The following is a 17,934-nucleotide window of genomic DNA, read 5'->3' on the forward strand; positions in this document are numbered from 1 at the left end:
ACTGAATCAATGACCACAGTGGTAGGCCCAGAATCCACACTAATGCTCTCTATACACTGACAACCTGCTTTATAAAGCTTGTTACCAAGCATAAAGGAGCATTAGTCACCCTGTTAACTCTTGTTGTTAGACCAGGGGGAGCGTTAGTGAACTTAAGTGATGTCCAGAAGGTCATGCCAACAAATCCACTCATAAATATATAGATATTAAATCCCTATATTTATGCAAGAAAAGCAAGGAAACTCCAAAAATCAAGATATTTGAAGAAATTCTATTCCGAGAATGAAGGCAAATGGGAAAAAGCCTGTAAAGAGGGAAAGTTCATGGTTTTTGTGCTAATGAACTACAGGTGGAGTTTGGAAGCCCTAATTCAATTGCTGCATAAGCAACGAGAGGGCCATTGCAAAAGGGTTAGAGCATTTAGAAGGATAGCCCGTAGAGCTGTTATGAACTGTCATATTCTTTGAAGGAGCTAGCTGAAAGAAGGAGAGAGAGAGAGAGGAAGAAGGGGTAAGGAAGGCTGATACAACGGATTATTGTAATCACTCTTCCATTCTGAATATAGAACTGCAGTTGTGTTCCCTAGTCCAAAGTGTCTGTGATATTGTGCATTTATTTGTTCATTCTGATGCTTGTTGAGTTGAGTAGTTAAGTTATACATTTATACATGTTTATTACGGTTTCTTACATTAGTTTCCAGAAGTGTATGTTGTGATTGGTTTCCTTTGTCCTTTGTGCAAGAATCATCTTGGAGCCAGCTTAGAAGGAGTTCTTCTTACCACACGGAGATCCCCAAGCGAATCTAGAAGGAACCAAAGGTGATCCTCTTTCCATACCCTATCAATTTATGTCTGAGAGATGAACCTGTGTGTAACAGGTAGCTTTTGTAGATAATCTTACAGTCTATCAAAGGTCCCGGGAAGGCCTTTGAGGGTAGTTTTCATCCCATGCATTTTACCCTATAGCAGCCTGTACGTCATAGACCAGCCTAAATGGTGTATGACCAGTAAGCTTTTTATATGTAGTTCTGTAAGCCCATAACACTGTTGGTACATGCACATCCCAATCATTCCTCTGTGCATTGCAAACCTTTGTCAGTGCATTCTCCGATATCTTATTGAAAGCATCGACCGTTCCATTGGCCTGAGAATGATATGGCGTACTCTTCTAATGATAAACTTGGAATTCTTCTATTAGTGCGCTGATCATTTCATTAAGGAAATGCGTATTGTTATAGACATATTTGGGCACTGCAACCCCAATCATATATGTCCATAAACCAAGGGCTTCTAAGTCCCTAAAAGTGTTGCTTCATACCCTAAAGGAGCAAGGTCAGTTGATTACATCATGTCCCAGAAGTTCTCCATGAAAAACTACTCAGAACTGGTCAAAGCAGGACCATACAGACTGCCCAGTGCTAAGGGTGCGATGCATCTCACCTGCCACATGCAAAAAGTTCAATGCATACTGAAAAGCCCTTATGTAGGGTACAATGAGTGAGAGCAGACAAATGGCTCAAGCAGTTTGCTAGGTGGAGACCCTAAGAATCTTCTGGAAGCTACTCATTTGACATTTGCCTCTCTGAATTCGCCCAAGGATGAGTAAGAGATCAAGAAATATCCAAGTGGAACCAAGAACTATCAGAGAGATGACACTAATCAAAATCCCAGAAGCTGACTCACCCCCCTACAAACATCTATATATGGATCCCTCATCCAGAGATCCAGAGGCTGGAATTTTGTAATTTGCAAGGAAGTGTTGTTGGTTTCTCTTTGAAGACATTGTTGGGTGATCTTGCTTTGTATGAGGTGAAGAGGGCTTTCATGCTGGGAGGATGGCGCTGGGTCAGACGAAGTGGTTGTAATCCTCTCTTCTACTACTTCTATCAATAAAGCAATTTGAGTTTCCTCCATATTCTTGTGTATCTCTGAATATTGTGTTGATATATGCATTTGTATGGTCAATATATATCTGATCCTATATTGTTTACAGTGATAGATCTCTATGCTTTGATGGTATTATGCTGCTTTGACTCTACAGGTGCTCTTTGAAGCGGGACAAGTAAGGAAGGATTAGCGAGATTCTGTCAAAGGGAAAAGGAAACAAGCAAGGAGCCAAGCGAAACACTGAGGTTGGTACTCTTTGCTTCTTTCTCATCTATCTCTCATAAAGGAAAACACAAGTGACTTTAGTTTGTTTGTTTCTAAGATAGCTACCCGTCTTAGTGGGACTAGCAGCTCTAAATAGACACTAGTTTTCCCGATAACACGTATGGCGGTCACTCATCAAAATCTTTGGGCAAACGAACTTGGTCAACACATATTCAAATAATAATTTCATTGTTGTTTCCCCTGTACAGTCCTTCATAGGTTGTGCTTCAACCCATATGGTCAAATACTCAGTCACGGTGATGATATATTGTGCACTGATCTTCTTTCCTGGAGGCTGAATTGGTCATACAAAATCAATTGCCCATTTCTCAAATGGTTGCAATGACATCTGTGGATTCAAAGGTAGCTCATCCCTCCGTGATGGCCTCCTAGTTCTCTAACACGCATCGCACACCCTACAATAAGCTTTGGAATCCTTATGCAATGTTGGCCAGAACAAACCATCATGTAAAATCTTATGTGTTGTTGCTTTTCTTGCATAATGGCCTCCCACAGCTCCTCCATGAGCTTCAATGAGGACATTGTTTCGTTCAAACTTAGGCACATAACGTCGTAGTATTTTTTCTGATCCCATCTTAGACAAATGGCCTGCAATAATAGAAAATTCTGCCATGCACACCACCAATTCCTTCTTTTGTTGACTAGTGTATCCCTCTGGAGTCATTCATGTAGTCAGGAAGTGGATAATGTCTGCATAGTGGTTGTCTACTATGCACACCACAAAGAGTCTCACATCAAGTAGCCCCTCCTCTAAATTGGTAGGCTCCTCTCCTGTTTCAATGTGCCACAAATGATCTAGCCCTACATTCAATCGCCCTGGCTTCATAATTACTTTGAAATCATACCCCTGAAACAACAGTGGCCATCTGAATATTCCCCCCTAACATAGGCTTGTTGACTAGGTACTTTAATGCAGATGGTTTGTATACATCTTGAAGTGTCCGCCTAGCAGGTAATATCTGAACTTCAAGAGTGCATACACCATAGCCAAAGCTTCTTGCTGTGCCGTTGAATAATTATTTTCAGCCTTAGACAATTTCCTACTGGCAAACGCTATAGGGTGATCCAACTCTCCTTCACTAGCCAGTATCAGCACTTCTCCCAACACAATATATGACGCATCCATATGCACATGAAATTCCTTCTTCCAATATTGGAAGACTAGGATCGGTGCAGTGACCATTTTCTCCTTTAATATATCCAGACTCTGCTGACATTCTTCATCCCAATAGAATAAAGGGTCCTTTTTTAGCATCTTTTCCATGGGCGCGGTAATATAGGGATAGCTCTTGATGAACTTCCAGTAGTATCTAGTATGACCCAACATTGCGCGCAGCTGTTTAACACTCCTTGGCACCTCCAAATTGATTATAAACATGATCTTAGCAGGGTCCACCAATAATCCTTGCTTGCATACCACATGACCTTGCAAGACTTTGAAAGGGACGCAAAATAAGCACTTCTTCAATTTTAGCACGATCTGATACCTTCGACATATATCCAGCATCAAGCACAAAATAGCTACATGGCACTTTACCAGTCCAAACACTGTCTAATCATCAAAGTACACCTCCAAAAACTTGTGAATGAACTCTTTGAATGCTGCGATGATTACACGCGAGAAGATCGTCGACGCATTCTGAAGTCCAAAAGGCATTACAGTATACTGAAAGCATCCCCTCTTGGTCGTGAAGGTCATTTTACTCTTGTCTTCCAGTGCGATCTTAATGTGATGGTATCCAAAGAACCCATCAGTGAATGAATAGGCCCCCTATCCTCCTACATTGTCCAATACTTCATCTGTGAATGGTGTCAGAAAATTATCATCAACACAAGAATAATCAAGCTTCCTAAGATCAATGCATATCCTTATTTCATCCTTCTTCTTCTTTTCTTGAACTACCATTGGGCTCACCCAATCATATTCATCCACCAGTTCAATAATACCTACTGCAAGCACGTTGTCCATCTCCAAGCAAACCTTTTCTTTATACTTTGGATTAAGGTGATAGGGCCTTTGCTTAATCAGCTTCACGTCTGGCTTCAAGGTAATTTTCATTAAACCCAAGTCCCCTATTATTCCTTTCAAGTCTGAAAACTTTGTAGGGAACAAATCTTGATATTTGTGGAGCAAATCAGTGACATTATCTACTATGGCATCATGCCAGTAATTCCTAATCTTTGCAAACTTTGGCTTCGCTTCTGTGCCTATGTTCACTTGTCTAGTCTTTAGTGGTGCATGATATCTGGATTCTCTAATTGTGGTCCCTCCACTTCACAGTGGCCTTTTTCCTCAGGGATATTAATGTTCCTTGGACCCTTGTCTTCTTCTTCGATAGTCACGTTATAGCACTCCAACTTACAGTGCAGCTAGGTGGTCCAATCTGGTTGAATCAAATCCAAAGGATCCTACGCTATTCTGAAGATCGTTGCCTTGACCTCCTACGACGCCTCATCAATGCATTCGAATCCATCCTCAAAGCTGAATGTCATCAAGAATCCCTGTCTGAAAACATGCCATTATTCAGTGCCATGATGGAGCTCTGTTTCCAGGTACCAATTCATTAGTATTACATCCAAAGTATGATACAATAAATGTACCTACTCAGGTTGTAGCTCCACTCCATAGACCTCAGTCCATTTTCCAAATGATCGTGCAGATCATTCCTTCCATCACTTTTCTCTGTTAGCTGAAATTTTGGGCAACCAAACTGCAATTCATCATTTTTCCATACTCGCACCATCCATCAAAACTGTCTTTATGCATACCCCGCCATCTTGCGGGTGTAGCACGCAGTGCCAAATCCAAGGCTTCAAAGCGATGCTTCTCTGGTACCTCCCTTTCAAATGCCTCCAAAAATTTATCTACATCAGTTAGACCGTCATAATAAGGCAAACCTCTTACATCTGATGATACACATCGCAGCGATTTAGTCATCATGTTATAGTGTAGGGTAGATACTTTGTGCAACCTATTCTACTAGTTTTCCAATTCTTCATCTAAATCTGATGTACAGGAACTCTTGCAGTACCATGTAATATATCCATCAGCTATTGGATTAACCCAATATTGATATGACATTGTTATTTTATAGATCTGATCCAAATCATCATCGCTTTCATAATCGCAGACTGGTTCAGTATAGCGCAGTCCTTCTGTATAGCACAAGGCTAGCAAGCTGTTGTAGTGCGAGAAGCACAGGAGTGTTGCACCAGTGTAGGATGGTACAGAGAGCTGTACAATGGTGCGAGATGTAGGGAGTTGTTGCAATAGTACAAAGGTCAAATAGGGAGCACTTGTCAGTGACAGGGGGAGCTTCAGCATCAGTGGGTGTCTCTAGCCCAACAGGGAGGTTAGATTGGGAGATCATTTACTTACTTCGGAGTGCAGCAGTGGGTAGCACGATGCAACATGATGAGAGTGTTATAGCCTAAATCTACCTCAGGTTGAGAAAGGTAGGTCTAGGGTAACATCAAACCACGCTTAACCTGGTAGCTAGCCCTACCAAGTCGGGAGAGGGCTCTCTCCTTGTCAATCTCAATGAAAATATGGCAAGTAAGGCTTGAGATGACTGATATGAATACTAATTTTAGGCTAGGTATGTTTGCTCAAAGGATTTTGTTTGATTTTAATGGTTGGTTGCTGGATCAGATGAGGAAGGCAGCTTTGGGTCCGAGAAATCAACACAGATTTGCAGAGGTTTCTATGGGGCGAGGTAGGAAAGTGTTTTAGAACTTTGAAATGAATTTGATGGTGATTCTAAATATTGGTGAGGAGTTGGATAGGGCATGAAAATGTCATGATTCCTCTTCAAATAGCAAAAAACATTTAAAACTAAGTAAACCCCAAGGCAAAGCATTGAAACACCAATGGATTCCACCCTTTAATCTTGATTCATTTAGTTATGCAGAAAAAGAGAGATGATTGAACATATACACATAAGATAAACTAAATAACAGAGGAGAAAACAATGCTAATTCACATTACCACAAGAATCCCACAAAATGCTGCAAAACCCTAGTTCATTTCCTTGCCAAACTGTAGAAGTGATGTACAAAGTAGCTCAATGCATCCACAAGAGTCCAACCTTGACAAATGACTAAGAAAGTACAAGATATAGGCATCAAACCACCTATGCTAGCCATCAGGGGTCGAATCCATGAGTCAAGGAGCTGTTTCAACAAGATCTAAACTAGGAACTGAAAAATAGGCAATGGAACAGCTTGCCTCTAAAACTATGGAAACTGATTCATTCATCCTTAAACCAACTCTAAATTGATGTATCTACCTCCTCAAGTCATATTTCATAATATTTACATCATATTACATCAAGTTACATCATATTACATCATGAATTTACCAAAGAGAGAAGAAAAAGTCAAACTGGTAGAAAACTAGGCAAAATTTTGAACAAACAGGCAAAATTGGCAAATTTTTCTCCTGTGCGTAGTGCCATTGATCCTATGCATAGTGCTTTTTCTATGCTAGATTTGGAAGGCTTCTCGAAGTCCAAATCAGGCACAGAATAGCTCATTGGAAAGCTTGGTGAGTCTAATTTCTGGGACAACTTGAATTTTTTGATTTGGAGTCCATTGTCCCCTCCAAAAATGCAATCTCCCAAGACTGCTTGCTGTGTGGCAAAAAAGTGGCAGAGAGGTCACTTTTTGGGTGTTTTTGACTCTTTTGGAGGTCCAGAACATGTCAAAATTTCTCAGCCATTTCTGAGCATGCATAAATTTTCATGTTGATTCCAAAAATGTAAAGTTTTTTGTAAATGGAGGCTCCCATCAAAAATGTAGCGCTGGTGGTGCTACGCACCTACTGAAAAAAACCTGTTTTTTGCCTCAAAAATGACAAAAACTTCACCAAATTTCTTGAAATTTGGCATGAGTGATCCTTTTTATGTGCTATTCTGGGTCAATTATTCTTCAGCCAAGATATTGAGCTTATCTTACTCCTTTTTGCAGCTCAAAGCTCTCTTTAGTTTAGCCTTTAACCTCTTCACCCTTGTTTTGCAAATTTTATTTTGGGTAAAGTAGTGATAGGCCATATGGCGCAACATTTTCTTCTCCTTGTTAGATTTCTCAAGAAATTTATCCAAGTGAATTTTTGTCCTCTCTAACCATGATTCTCGATTAGCCTCAATTTCTTGCTCAAGGGGTGTCATTTTGATTTTCCTTCTTTTTGCCGCTTGCCTGTTTTCTCTAATTGTTTGTAGCTCCATGATAGTTTGTTTGTCCTCCAGTTGCTTGTTGTCTTGCTCAAGGAAGTTAATGATCCATTTAGCCCTCTCAAGTTCAAGTGACAAGGCTTGGATTTCAGATTCCTTCTCTTTGATGATCACATCCTTGAGTCTTGAGCTTTGAGGGCCCAAATTAATGTCATCCTCCTCAACCAAAACAAAATCTATGTCTTGCCCTTCAGCAGGGTCTTCATCATGCACCTGTTGCTTTCCTTTATCTTTGTCTTGTACCTGTTCAGCTGAAGAAGAAGGCAAAGCCCCTTTCACCCCTAGTGAAGATAGCATTTTCCTGTGGTCTGGTGAAGAAAACGAGACCCCTTCCACCCCTGGTGGAGATAGTACTCGTTTGGCAGCTGCAAAAAGTCTCCTGGTGCCTTTCTCATAAGTGACAAACACTGGCACACCTGTAGTTTCAGTCTCATGAACATCTGGCTGGTTTGAAGGCCCTCCTTCCTCTTGAAGCACTGATGGAGTCACCTGAGGGCCTTTGAAAATCTCATGTGCAATGAAGGTATCCCATGATATATTCAACAAGCTTAGCTGATGCAAAACAACAATTTTAATCAATGAGAAATGGTAAATGCTGCTGAACTACTGAGGAAGAGGTTTCCTTTGCACATATAGAACCATCTTTTCAATATTCCTTCATATAAAGTATGGGAGGTTCATCATCCTCACTCTTGTGAAATGCATTAACGATCTAACATGGTAGGTATACAGACGAGAAAACCTCCCTTCACAAGTGAAATACTTGATGATGAGTTTCATGAGTGGAGCATAAATAGCATACAAGTATTTGAAAGGAAAAACCCTGATGATTTTCCTCTGATAACTAGCCTTGATGTAAGGCTCATAATGCTCTCTGCCCACATGCTGCCCCTTATTCCACTATTCACCCACATTGGGGATGCCTGTTGTTGCTGCAATGGTTTCAGGTGTCAAGGTGAAAGAAACACCAGCTAGGTTCACCTGACCATTGTGAAGATGAAGAACAAATAACCTAGCAAGCTCATGATGATATTTCACCCTCTCCACCATTTCACAAAACTGATAACAAGATTGATGTTTAAAACAGGTCACTGCAAGAGGGCAAGCAAGTAATTCTGTGAGAGTGGTGGGCTCCTCCCGGATATGTTTTCCTCCTTTATGTGGTTTTCTTGGTACATGAGCCTCTTGGGAAGAATCACTAACAGTTTCATCATCCCTCTCATATGCTGAGTCTGTCTCCATACTTACAAATTTGGAGTGAAAAATGATGAGTATGAAGAGATTTTTAAAGTATGAGGGTGAGTAATGTTTGTAGAAAGTGACTGTTGTTTTTCTTTTGGGAAATGAGGGAATGACCGATATTATGACTGTAGATAAGGGATTTAATGATGGAATGGATGTAATGAGGGAATAGGAAATGGGAATTAGGGTTTTGGGAATGTATAGGGTTAGGGTTTGGGAATATAGAGTGAGTGCCAATGATTTTGGGAGAGGGAAAGAGGAAGGGATTTAGAGAAATTTAGTGTAAGGGAAGGGGGTGTAGGAAGATAATCAAAGGGGAATAAAAGATAGCAGAAGACAAAACCTATCCAAATTTTGCAAGACAATTTAGAGATAGCTAGGGTTTAATGTTTTTGACATGAAAATCACCACCACTAATGAAAAATTGCTTATTAGATAGGATGAGAGGCTTCACTTACTTGTTGAGAGGTTAATTGTGAATTTGGAGGCAGAGGAAGGTGATGAAATTTGATTTGAAGTTCAATAGGCAAGTGTGTAGTGCTGCCTCCCAGGTGCGTAGCGCACTTTGTATGCGTAGTGCCCAACCAAAACTCAGTGCAAAACCTGCGCCAGGTGCATAGCGCTAGTGCCCAGGTGCATAGCGCTGGTGAAATTTCCAGTTTTTTGCTCAATTTTGCCTCTTTCTCCCAAACTTGATTTTTTTCTTTTAGCTCACTTTCTTGCACAAAATGAAGACTTTCAAACACATAGATGAGCTTTATATCTCCTTGGCTTTTGATTTTTCATTTGACAAACCCACTTTTCTAAAGTCTTATTCTCTTAGCTTTTAAAAACTCTGTTTTTTCATTTGCAGTTTGACTCTTCTTGATCACTTGATGAACTAATGCATTGATGTTTTTGTTTCTTGCAGTGGCTAGAGTTGGCAAGGTGACCAAGGGCAGTAGCTGGAACTTATTACATATAGAAACATTGAAATTACATAAAATTTGTACATGAAATGGAAAAAACCCTGTTTTCACCCCAAAATAGAGTTTTGAGGTAAAAACCATTTATGAAGCATATCATCAGTAAATTTGTAATTTTATGAACTTATAAAACCTCCTCATATGACTGTTGACCTTTTATTGAGTTTTTTATGACCATGGTGGCAAACCCTAGACCTAGTGAGACCTAAAACCTTAAAACTGCTTTTGGTAAATGGAATGAAACAAAATGACAGTAAATGACCTGAACATGTGAAAATAGGCCAGCAGGTTGTTGTGGTAAAAACACAACCCCCCATTTTTTACTTGCTCAACTCAAATAATGGGGACCCTTTCTATAAAAATTTTGGCTAAACAACTTTTTGGATTTTTATTTAGTTGATTGCCCTACGCTTTCGTTAATTTTTCATTTTCTTTGGATTCTTGTTTTGATTGCTTTGTTAAAATCAATTTTTTATAAGCTTCCCATTGACGCTTGTTTCGCCTCATTTGGTCAACCGGTTTGAAAATGGTACTCCTTTGAAGTCTCGTCATTTATCTAGCCTGGGTTAAAATGCATAAAATGTAGAATATTGCATTTTGTAAATAAATTAGCTCAATAATGCATTTATTTTAAATATTAACCCCTAGTTAGTTCTTACTAACATTTTTTATTTTTTTTTACTTATACAGCCAAATTATTAAGCATCGGGATTTAAGAAATTCACTCCAATTTCCAAATCAAATCCTAATCTCGAAAACCCAAACATTCAAGTGGCTGTAGTTTATTTTTATTATTTTATTTATTTTTCAAGTGGCTGTAGTTTAGATAATTTCACAACTTAACTAAATTTCATTAAAATAAAATCAAAATAAAAAATGATATTAAATCTTAATTTAATTAAATTAAATTAATATATAATTAATTTAATTAAATTAAAATTTAATATATAAAAAATATATATATAAAACTTATTTCGCAATCGGGAGATCGCATCGGGAGTTTTGACTTGACACATTTTAAAAAGCCCCGACACTTCATATCCCCGATCGCCGATCATTAAAAGGTTCACGTATCGCATCGGGAGTTTTAACTTGACACATTTTTAAAAAGACTCGACACCTCCATACCTGGATCGCCGATGTGCGATGGCTCTTTAAGCATTAAGAAAAAGTTTGAATATCGCATCGGGAGTTTTCATATGTCGCAAGTTTATCAAACCCCAATAACCCTTATTCCCCCGATCCGATTTGCCGATCACAAAAACCAAGTGGCTTAAGGTATTAGTCAAAGTCTTTTATTAAGCGTTGGTTCTAGTTTTAAGTTTCAACTCACTTATACGTATGAGTGGAGTGAATAAAAGGTAAGGGAAATAAGTATATATTTATTTTTTTTAAATATTAGTTTATATATTAATATTTTATATGTAATATATTATATTAATTAAATTAATTAAGATATGTAATATTTAATTAATTTAATTAAATTTAAATTTAAATATCTTTTAGATTAATATTAATTGTTTTTTAATTAGATTAAATTTGTTTATAAATAGCTAATTAGATATCAGTTAATTAAATTAATAATTAGTTTAGTTTATAATTAACAATTAATTTAGAATTAATTAGAATCTTAATTTAGGATTAGATTTTTAGCCCAGCAACAGAATTTCCAGATTTATGCCAGATTTGATCCATCAACTTTGGAGGCTCATAGATTGAGTTATACTTGGCCAAATGAGGCCCAGGACAGCTCATTGGAAAGATAAAATCAAGGAGAATATTTTTGAGGAGGTTTCACTAACAAACTTGGTCATTTATTGGGTCAAAAATCAAGCAGAAGATCAAGCTCCGAATTTTGAAAACAAAATCAATTTTCTGAGTTTTATTTTCATTTGTCCAAGCCTCTTCTAATTGCAGATTCACTCGTAATGATATTCTTGGCCAATTAAATCATCACAGGCATCAATAGAGAGCTTATATTTTATTTTAAATTATTTAGTTAAATAGAATTTGATTGGATTTGATTTAAATGCCAGTAATTCCATTTTGATTTTATTGTTGCATTTTAATTTATTTTGATTTCTTCTTGCAGGAAAACAATAGAAAAGATATGGAGAAAAAGATTTCAATCAATGAGAATGCTCCAACAATTAAATATTGGAATTTTGAATAAATAAAATTGTATTTAGAAGATTTCTCTTCAACAAACTCTCCCCTCCAAAATTCATTTGCAAATAGTATAAATAATAGATTGCAGAATGTAATTGTGGCTGCTCTCCTATGCAATTTTAGACTTCTAAAGGCACTACTGTAATAGGAATTTAGAGTTGTAGGTGGGAGGAGTTGAATCTCAGATCTAGGGCTTATTGAGGATTTTCCCTTTGTATCTTGAATTATGCATGAAGGGAAAAGCTTGCACTATTGTGGCTTTAGCTTTGAAAGTAGAAGTTCAAGCAATGTAAAGAGCTGTTGGAGACCAAAGACAGAGAGATGGATGCAATAAATTGGTATTTCTAATACTACTGTTTCAAATATCAGTTTTATTTTTATGGTGACAGGAATGTGTCATTTTATTCATGTTTTTGCACTATTGTAATATGGGTAATTTGTCTCAATCTTGTTATTATGTATCTCTGTTTTTATGGATTAATTTATCATTTTTGAGTAACTACTTACTCAGAAATCTGTCTTATAAAACTGATTTATTGAATGGTAATGTGTTGTAAACTATTTCCACATGTCATTATTCAATTATTGGATTTACTGATTTGATAATTAATATCATTTTTGTGAACTACTTCCTGAATGTTGTTGGTTTATTATTTCAGTTAAGAGGTCTCAATAGGATGTGTTTTGGTAACCATAATATCAGTTTATTGAACTGCTTCATTAACTTGATATTCATTATAAACAAGACATATTTAAATCCGAATACTTTAATTATCTTGCTCTTAGTTGGGTTAGATCTATATCTGCCTAATTAAGATAGGATTTAGATTAGTTTCTTTTGCTTGCATCATAGAATAAGCTTGCATTTAGAGTAATTTCTACATTCTTTTAAGTCCTCTTCTCAAAGAGGCAAAACTTTAGTTGTGGCTTGGCTGAACCCAAATCAGCTTAAGGGTCATTCTCTTGCTTGATCAACAAGAAGAAGTGATCTGATATCCCTGTCTATTGGTAGTTAAAGAAACATCATAAACCAATAGCGATAGGGAGAAGGTAACTTGACCTAGTTAAACCAGTCGGAGCCACCACACCAAACGGAAAAGGAGCTGTTTTAAGGTCCGGACCGGGTGGTTATTCCCCATGTTGTTGCAGCGATTTTCTTAGCATCAACATTTTTGGCGCTAGAAGGAGGGCCTGAGACTTTTTTCCTATTGGAGTCTTTTCAATTTTAACATTTTGTTTAAATCACGATGGATCCTCTTAAACTTCCAATTTGGAGTTGTATCCATGGACGTGCATCCTGCAATACTCCACCCGAAGTGATAAGACTCTTATCTCAGGTAAAGTTCAATGGTAAGAGAAATTCTTCTGCTTTTAATCATGTCTTTCAATTTATTCAAAATGTTTCAAATTATGATTTTCAAGGAATTGATGAAGGCATCTTATGCAGAATTTTTACTCTCACATTTGTGGCAAAAGCCAGAAACTAGTGTAGAACTCTTCCAGTTGCCTCAATCCATAGCTGGGATCAATTTGTTACAATTTTCATTTGTAAATTTGACGGCTATGATTATGAACAGGTATGTGATGAAATTAAATATCTACGAAGGTTTGAAAATGAGTCTGTTAGAGATTTTAATATTCGATTTCATTTGAATTGTTTAAGATTCAAAATCGAAGATAAACCTATGGAAGAAGAATCATTAGATTGGTTTGAATATATTAGTTCTCTTCCACCCATTCCTAATCCATATGAAATTAATTCAATCTTTGTCCCATCCCCTCCCAATATAAATGAAAATTCCAATTTGGATGTGCAAATAAATTGTGATGAAGTGGTTTCACAAAGCTTGGAAAATATTTCCATCAAAATGCAAGAAGACAACAACAGCAATTTCGGAGAAAAAGCCGCCTTGAAATCTGAAAGCTACTTTGAAGTAAATTCGGAAAATCAAATCGCAAATCAGCAAGTACAAGCAGCAATCAAAGTAAATAAAATGCAAACTGCTGTACAAATTTCTGAATTTCTCCATGATGAGCAAATGCAGAAATCACAGCAGCAAAGCAGCCTTCTTCAAGAAAGCATGAGCATACAATGGGATAATTTACAATCTGAAATTTACAATAAGCATAATGCACAAGATTTCTCAAATAGAGACAGTTTTAGATGCATTGTTTCAGGTTCACATTTTTCCCTTTATCCTGATATTTTTAATGATGGTAATTTTTCCCCTCTTAGTATTAATGATATTTCAGAAATTAAAGAGGATGATTTAAATGAATTACCAATAAATTTTTATCAAGATAAAGAAACAATAATTGATCATTCTTTTGCCACTAATGAACATGAAATTCTTGTTCCGCCTTGTTTGGATATATTGGATGAGATAGAAGGGAATTGTAGAGAATATTGTGAAGTCATTTATGATAATTACTCTGACATTGAGGATGTTGATTTCTATTCTTTTCAAGAGAATCCTCATGATAAATTTCGGATAACATCTGAGAATGGGGAACGCTTCAATTTAGAAATTATCCCAACCAATCCTCATTTTAGAGCAGCAAATTATCTTCATGATTTCACTATTCGAGAAAACATCCCAATTTATGATTCATATCAGGATCAAACTCCCATTCCTATTCATAATCATAATTCATTTTCTATTTCACAAGTTGGAATTCGAAATTACCCAAATTTCATAATTCTAGCCAATCCTTGTGAAAGAGAAATTATTTCAAAACAATCCCAATTGTGTTGTAACATTAGTTGTACAAATAGTGATTTCATTTTAGTTTTTCTTTCACAGTTATTTTGTTTAAATTTAGATTTATTTTCTGATTTTATTTTGCAAAATTTTCACACTTTTCGCTGGCATATTGAACACCTTACTATCAAACACTCAATTGATGCATTGCCCGATTGGGAAATTGAAGTTTCATATTATAATCATGAGCATCAAAAGATATTAATATTTCAATTTCAATCAATGCTAATGTTTCATCAAAAGCTTCTATTTTTTCAAAGGCAATGTCAACAAGAGAATGTATTTTTGCAATTTGGCCAGCAATTCAATTCAATTAATAATTTTCCATTTCATTTGAAAGATTTCCATCCATTTTTCATTAATTCATTTGAAAAATATTTGGAAATTTTTCTCTCAAAAGAGATTGTTAATAGCTTAACATTTGTACATAACAATAACAATTTTTTCCAGGCCTTTGAATTTGAAAACTCATATCCACAATTCGGCCTGTCATCTCCTCTTTTGAACGTTTCCCAATCATTAATGGAAATCCATCCAGATTTTTTTGATCCAATTGGTATTGAATTGGAAAGCAAATTTCAAGAGAAGGAGATTTTAATCAACTTGCTAACAATAACTGTACATTTTGATTTCATATTTAATTTTCTTAGTTCAATAAGATTTCTATTTTTATTACTAAAATTTGAACTGTACATACATGCAGAAATTAAAATGACAAAATGGTTACACTGGAAATATGACTATACCTAGTCATGTTCATGTATATGGTTAGAATAGGAGTAGAATTAATTTTAGTTAGTTTGTTTTATGTAGTTAATTTATTTTCAACAGTTCTGTAGATATAAATAAAACAAAGCAATCAGCCCTTCTCATTCATGTTCAGTGAAAACATTTTCTTCCTATCAGAAAGTTTTATTTTTGTTTTCCTTTTTAAATCAAAATTTCTTACAGCAATGCCTCTACCCATGAATACATCTCTGCCTATTTCGAATAATGTATTGACAGAATATGCACCTGGCACACATTTAAATCTGTGTTGATATTTTTCTACAATTAGTGGCTTTATCCCATTCTAATATTTAGTTTATTATTTGATGCTGCAATACGCATCATATTCATTTACTAAAGGCATTATTGAACAGTCGCTATAACAATACAGATTCTTCTCAAAATTATTCATAATAAGCAGAGGTAATAAATTGTTGTTTCAATTCAAAAGGGAAGCCTATTTTTATATTTATTTCTGATAAATTATATATTTCCTGAACATGAATAATTGATTTCCTTCAGCTTGATTGCCCACTCTAATTTAGAATAAATAATGAGACGATTTTGAACAAAGTTAAAATTTTAATCGAAGGAAGGATTTGAAGATTTATGAGGTAAAATCTGCAGACAATTTCCTTCCAGGTACGCATTTACAAGTTCGTTCTCATCTCTTATTAGTTTCTATTTTTCTTAGTTTATTTTTTATTCGTGTTCTGTTTTATTTGCAGGTTTTTATTTCTTTTCAAAACATAAAGTAAGCAGTAAACCCATTTCAAATTTGCAACAGGTTCAGGGAAATTTTACTTTTGATTCATTAGAATTTAAGCATTTTTAACTTTGCTTTTATTCACTTAGAAAACCCAATTGAAATTTCAAGGAATATCATAAGACCATTCGCATCATAAGATTTCATCAGAAGTAGTTCTTAGCATTTCTTTTGATAACAAATTGTTCATCAAAGACCTCCGATGTATTATCTTACTCATATGCCATATCGCATTTCGCATATCGGAGCTTTGCAATTGAAGTATATTTCCATTATCATGAATCGCCGATCTCTAATAATCGACTTTACCGATATTGCGATGACCACATAATTCCGGACCCGATATGAAATTCAAATCAAGTTTAAAAAATATCGCGTCTGTTTAATCGCAATAATGGTAGCAGAATAACTTTAAAAGGGCTGATGTCTTAAATCCGATATGTTATTAAAATCCCATCATAAAAAGTTATCGGGTCCGCTCTTCATCACATATCGGCATCGCAGGAATCATATTGTGTTACATCGGGTACCCAAAGTTTGCCGATTGCCGATTAGCTACGTCATCCATTGCATCGCCGATATTGCAATCGTTTCATCACATTTTTTATGCTCACGTAACTTCTCTGAATCTACGATGTGCATTTTGCGTATGGGAAGCACAATGTAAATATTCTTCGATCCTCGATATAATATTTCTTTAATGATGCGATCGCTTCATTTCATTGCATATGTTCTTATCAGCAATTTGCCATTGCAATCTCCGATGCGATAGCTTCCAATGCATGTCTTTGAACCATTAACATTTAATCGATATATGGCATAGCAACAAAAGTGAAGTCTTGCAAATTAAAATTCAAGCATGGTGAAGAGACATGCGATGGGAATCATCCGATACAACGATGTGTTATTTTCAAAGCGAGCTTGGGTAACCACTATGGTAAGAAAGCAGTTAATGACCAATTTGCAGCATATTTAAACCATTTTGATTTCTCATACATTTCAATTTTAAATATATAATTCCATCATTAAAAATGGAATTCAAGACCTCTCTATCTTCATATTTAAATTTTATTATCTTGGATTTGGTCTTGATTCTGGACAATTTATAAAATCATGGAATTTATATGAAACTTATAATATTTTGAGAAACAGTCATTACTGCAAATTCTCATTCTCATTTTTGATGCATTTGTTTTAATTTCAACTCCCTTGAGCACTAAGCATTCCATTTTTACATTTTACTGCTTGCTTTAGTTTAAATAAAATAAATAATGATTTTGGGTTATAGGATTTTGGTTAGTTTGACTTCTTCATGTTTTTAATGTTAATTAAAATAAGAAGTCAGCTAGTTTGGAGAAACTGATACCTTTCAGGTAAGATCAAAAGAAATTATCCAATGGTAAGATTCATGTACCCACTTTCATTAATTTCCATTTCGTTACTTTAGCTTTAGTTTTGTTTTTGCTGATATAAAAAATCTGTTTTGCAGTTCTCCATTTGAAAGCTTTCAATCCTCTGCTGGATCAAATTTTCGAAGTCCTATACTTTTCTCCTGGCTTTATTTCAATAAGCAGCGATAATCTTCATTAAAACAGCTACACCAGGAAGTTTCTGAACCTTTAGTTTGTTTCTTTAAGCATTCCTTTTATTAGAAAATGATTAAGATGATGTTTTGAAACAAGAAGATTAATATCAGACAGAAAGTTTTCATTGTGGCTGAATTTTATCATCGCTGCTATCCAAAAAGCCTAAAACACTCACAACCCTGCAAGGTATGATTTTCCCAAATCTCGACATGAGAATGATTGATTACACGATTATTTTATTTTTCTTCATATTGTTGAGACATTGGTATAAACA

Source organism: Pinus tabuliformis, chromosome 2_1 (assembly GCF_031772625.1).
Source record: "Pinus tabuliformis cultivar Carrire ecotype Pingquan chromosome 2_1, CPIR1, whole genome shotgun sequence".
Classification (NCBI taxonomy): Eukaryota; Viridiplantae; Streptophyta; class Pinopsida; order Pinales; family Pinaceae; genus Pinus; species Pinus tabuliformis.